Source organism: Larimichthys crocea, chromosome X, assembly GCF_000972845.2.
Source record: "Larimichthys crocea isolate SSNF chromosome X, L_crocea_2.0, whole genome shotgun sequence".
NCBI classification, from domain to species: Eukaryota; Metazoa; Chordata; class Actinopteri; family Sciaenidae; genus Larimichthys; species Larimichthys crocea.
This window is the reverse complement of record NC_040020.1, coordinates 12,320,250-12,326,124: the sequence shown is the minus strand read 5'-3', so window position 1 is coordinate 12,326,124 and position 5,875 is coordinate 12,320,250. Positions and strand designations below refer to the sequence as shown.

Here is a 5,875-nt window from a genome sequence, read left to right as displayed (position 1 = left end):
CCTCCTTTTATCCACTTGACCTGCCTCCCTCTGCCTGCACTTTCAGTTTTCCTAAGCCAAGACCAATCACGTTAGAAACACATTTCTCAAGTCAGAAACTACTGTATAGAAACAATCCCTGAAAGTATAGTCTTAGTTTGACTGAACGTGAACTAGAGTTGTCACGATACTTAAATGAGTAACCACGATCTGCCGTTCCTACCCGCAACAAGTTGGGGGCAGACATCACCTCTCTGCAGAGAAAAATTAAAGACATGCTGCTTGGTATGTACTGACTTACTGATAAACTGAGGAACAGCGACATGCTCAAGTATTTTATGATGTTGATTTTATTTAGTTTTTCTCAATGGTTGTTTGAGTGTGTTTTGGTTCACCCACTTTGCAAAACAGCGTATTTGCTTAGATGTGGAACTTATTTAGGTAAACCATGGACTTCATACAAAATGTGTGATCTATTGGTTATCTTGACAAAGATCCAGCACGGGATCGATAAAACATTTCATCTTGGTAGTGGACTCATTGCTGTGTGTGGTGCAATGCATCACTGTGCAAACTCACCATTTACTGGCATTATTGACCACTGTACTTTGGCTTACGCTACACAAACATGGATGAAATGCAACAGAGTTCAACTAATTCTTCCAATATTCATTACCAGCTATCATTATAGAAAATGATTACAAAAGCAGAAAATCCCTTGGCTTATTGTTGGTATCATATTTTTTCTGCATTGCTCAAGTACATTTTCTGAAATATTGTTACAATTCTTAAAGAATTTTGCACTGATTTAAAAGCCCATACGTGCATTACTGTCACTGTTCTGTACTGCTTTTTCTCATTGGCTGAGTCAAAACAGACAGTGTAAGTGTAAGGAATGCATGATTGCATCCTCTGAAATTGTGTTTCTGTATTTCATTTGTCACTGAGACTTACAATCACTCAGTATCCATCAAAACCCAGTTTGTGCAAGTTTCACCAAAAAATATCAGATAGTCAAATATCAGATCAAAGGAGAATATGACGGGATTATTACACTTGATTTTCATGTTATGATTGGGAAGATGTAATCACACAATTAGAATTACATTATTGCAAATACAATTACATTACAATTACAGATACAATTTATTAGAAGAGCGGTGTAACTCATTTTTGTCACATGAGACTAACAATAAATCAATAGGTCAATTTCTATGTGAAAACTACAAAAAAATCTGCTATAAAACTGGAGCACTGAGAACTACTGTCATGCCAGAATTGTGTGAATCATTGCCAAACCGCATGGATGCAGTCCTTTAAGCTCATGGAAGTCATACAAGATATTAAATATGGATCTCACAGCACCACTACTTAATTCACTGATGTTATGCAACATATTTTTGTATTTGAAGTAAATTATGTTTAATTTTCACATTAGTAGGCGACAAAACTTTTGTCTTGCCAAAATCTGACCTGTGTTCATTAAATAATCAATCTTTCTTCAGTGACGCAAATTTATTTTAGTACATTAAACATAACTTGGGAGGGTTTTAGCTTTCATATGAGCCATTTCTAAAACCAATGGATTAATTAAAAGTCAGGTTATAAGCTGTTGTTTCTACAAAATGGATAAGTAACAAGACTTTTGTCAGGGACTGTATGAGAGACAGAATGAGAAAAAAATATCCAGAATATCACATTGTCTGATTTTTAGAGAATGTATTTGCAAATTATGGTGGAAAAGAAGTATTTGGTCAATAACAAAAGTTCATCTCAATACTTTGTTATATACCCTTTGTTGGCAATGACAGAGGTCAAACGTTTTCTGTAAGTCTTCACAAGGTTTTCACACACTGTTGCTGGTATTTTGGCCAATTCCTCCATGCAAATCTCCTCTAGAGCAGTGATGTTTTGGGGCTGTCGCTGGTCAACACTGACTTTCAACTCTTTCCAAAGATTTTCTATGGGGTTGAGATCTGGAGACTGGCTAGGCCACTCCAGGACCTTAAAATACTTCTTACGAAGCCACTCCCTCTTTGCCCGGGCGGTGTGTTTGGGATCATTGTCATGCTGAAAGACCCAGCTACGTTTCATCTGCAGTGGCTTTGCTGATGGAAGGAGGTTTTCACTCAAAATCTCACAATACATGTCCTCATTCATTCTTTCCTTTACACGGATCAGTCGTCCTGGTCCCTTTGCAGAAAAACAGCCCCAAAGCATGATGTTTCCACCCCCATGCTTCACAGTAGGTATGGTGTTCTTCGGATGCAACTCAGCATTCTTTCTTCTCCAAACACGACAAGTTGAGTTTTTAACCAAAAAGTTCTATTTTGGTTTCATCTGACCATATGACATTCTCCCAATCCTCTTCTGGATCATCCAAATGCTCTCTAGCAATCTTCAGACGGGCCTGGACATGTACTGGCTTAAGTAGGGGGACATGTCTGGCACTGCAGGATTTGAGTCCCTGGCGGCGTGGTGTGTTACTGATGGTAGCCTTTGTTACTTTGGTCCCAGCTCTCTGCAGGTCATTCACTAGGTCCCCCCGTGTGGTTCTGGGATTTTTGCTCACCATTCTTGTGATCATTTTGACCCCACGGGGTGAGATCTTGCGTGGAGCCCCAGATCGGGGATATTATCAATGGTCTTGTATGTCTTCCATTTTCTAATAATTGCTCCCACAGTTGATTTATTCACACCGAGCTGTTTACCAATTGCAGAAGTTACAGATCTGTGAGAGCCAGAAATCTTTCTTGTTTGTAGGTGACCAAATACTTATTTTACTGAGGAATTTACCAATTAATTCATCACAATTGGTGGCTGACTAAAAAAACGTTTTGCCCAACTGTAATTACTAGGGATGCACCGAAATGAAAATTTTCGGCTGAAACCGAAACCGAATAAAAATTAAATGGTTGGCCGAATACCAAAACCGAATATAAAATGCGGTTGTTAAATTTTTCACAATTTTTTTTACTGTTGCATAAATAGCCTAGAATACATTTATATACATGTTTTATTAAAGAAAGTAAATGTTTATTTAATATCCTTCAAATATTCCAGTAGAATTTCCAGTTAATATAATTATTATTTCATTTATACTGTTAGAAAGCCCATGTTGTTTTAATCACTGTTAATATTTCCGGTAAATTTCCATTTTTCCCACGTTCTGGAACGCATCATAGTCATTCCGACGGTCACTGAACGCACCGCGCATGTGTGAGACGCCGTAGTGTAGAGAGTATATAGCTCCGCTAAAGAGCAGTGTATGGTGTATTTCTTGCCTGTGTTTTTCCTATATCCTGCATCGTGGGTTTATTGTGTGTGAATGAGAAAAGAATCAGCAACCGTGGCCAGATCACCGCGCACGTTGTTTCATTGCATCAGGCCACTATTCGGCCACTTCACCGAAAGCGGAAATGCACTTTTGGGCCATTTTCGGTGAATCCTTAGTAATTACCATTGAAACACATCAGAAAACCACTCTGATCATATTCCCTTCCTCAATACTCCATAAAGAAGTAAAGAACGATCATCAATGACAGAGAACATATGAAATGAATCATTATTCTCTGTCAGCTTCACGCTCAGAAGGAAATATCACGACTCATCATCGTGGTTGGCGAGACCAAACACTTTAGAAACACATTTCTCAAGTTAGAAACTATAGAAATGATCCCTGAAAGTATAGTCTTAGTTTGACTGAACGTGAACACAGCAGCTCATTCACAGGAGAACTGTTCTCACTCAGGGTTCATCTCTGCCATCAAAAACCTCCTCCAGTTGCTGCGTCTCATCCAGTCATGTGTGTGTATGTAAATGAGACAGCATAGCACAGCCAATCAATCACTGCGTGACTCTGACAGCAGAGCTGTGATACAGAGAGCACACAGACAGGAGAGAGAGACAGTACTGATGTAATTCAAATTATTATAAATCAAGTTGTTTTTGATCAGACTAAGTGTAATGCAGTGTGATGTTTATAAACTAATTTGTCCTTCTTCAACTTCTTGTCTTTGACAGTTAAATACCATCTGCATTACTCCACATAACAATTTTGTGACTGGCTGAAGTTTTAGACTAGTACGTACTTAAAGTCTTAATACATGTTACTTCAGTAAATATTCGGCATGACAATGATTTCACTTTTTTTTTTTTTTTACAGTTTTTCTCCATTGGTTTGGCTCATTTCTTGAACCTGAGATGACATTCTCATAACTATAAAGCAATTTGGCCAAACAGACTTGCAGTTCTGCACAACACTTCAGATAACCAGCAAAATGTAATTTGTCTCCCAAAACTACTCATCCATGCTTCAAAATGAAATCCCTTTCCCATGTAAATAGTCAGTACCATAAAAATGGCATGGATCCTTCTCAATTGCTTTGGCACATTTTGATTCATTCAGTACTTCTGTCAAAATAACTTGGATGGTACTGCACAACTACATGGATCACCTGGCAATGTTTGTACAGCTCCCAAAACAGTTTACCCTTCAGTCAAAACTACATTCCCTTCTCATATAACTAGTCAGTGCCTCCAAAATGCATTGTCCCTTTGGTATTGTGTAAGTACTGCAAGTCAAAATGCTTAGACGCTTTGTCATGGCATATTTCTAACTATAGGCATAACATTTTCACACCACACACACACACTGCACTCATTCTGCCGAGGAATTTTCATTTTTATTCTCAACTAACGTAAATTGTACACATTACAGTAGGTAGGGAACCGTAAAAAAGGAAAATATACTGTGTACACAAAATACAAAAACCCACAAAAAAGAAAAAAATCAACAAATCAGCACTGTAAATACAAAGAGTCACAAATGAAGACATTTTGTTTAGTCACGGTCACTCCCCTCTCTCTCCTGGTCACCATCCTCATCTTCCTGGCCATCCATTCTCTGTGCTCTGTTCGGCCACAGATTCTCATCCACATCGCATCTGATGTTGTCTCTTGAGATACAGCGCGGGAAGAAGCGTCGTGCATGCCTGAGCCATCCTCTACACTGATCCCCTGTTATGTCCTCACAGGCAGCGTCCATTGCAGTCATGAGAGCCCTCTGGTTTTCCGCATGGTGTTCATACACTCTCCATCTCCAAGCAGAGAAAAACTCCTCGATAGGATTGAGGAATGGAGAGTATGGTGGCAAGAACACATTGTGCATTCTTGGATGCATGTTGAACCATCCCCGGATGCGTGGACCCCGGTGGAAACTAACGTTGTCCCATATAATTACAAACTGGGGTAGGTGGGGCCCTTCGAGACCCCTCTCATTTTCTGGGACCAGATCAAGATACAGTTGATCCAGGAAACGGAGGAGTTTATCTGTGTTGTATGGGCCCAAACTTGCATTGTGGGTGGCCACACCATTTTCTGAGATGGCCGCGCACATGGTTATACACGCCTCCTTCGTTAGTCAAAAACTTATTTCACCTAACCTGATTATCCTAAATTTACTATAACATCTTCCAAAATATGTACTGTATTCTATTCCAGTTTCCTAACACTATTTTGACAATTGAGCAGACTATTCTGCATATGATGACTTATACGATGAAAATGTGCTGACATGTTTTGAGGACAATAACCATGACACTGAAAACCAACCAATTGGGATAGATCAGCAAGATACATTCATTTGAAAAATGTACTAAATGTTGGCTGATTGTGTTAACTGTAGGATACTTGTACATAGCTATTTGCAAGGATGTACTAAAGGCTTGACACATGTACAAAGCATTTGGAAATGTGATGAAAGCAATGATAAATGCCATTCTGTTGTGAGAAACTGCAAGATAGTTTGGGGATTTGTCCATGTTGTTATGAGAATGTCATCTCAGTTTCAAGAAATGAGCCAAACCAATGGAGAAAAACTGTAAATAATACTAAT

At 38.9% G+C, this 5,875-nt stretch overlaps 1 non-coding gene across 1 annotated transcript; it reads right to left on the bottom strand.

The window, feature by feature from the left end:
- Positions 1–3,458: 3,458 nt before the first annotated feature.
- On the bottom strand, positions 3,459–3,674 carry LOC113746730 (small nucleolar RNA U3). Its single transcript, XR_003463083.1, has one exon. It is a non-coding gene; the product is annotated as a small nucleolar RNA U3 (small nucleolar RNA).
- Between the last annotated feature and the right edge of the window lie 2,201 nt (positions 3,675–5,875).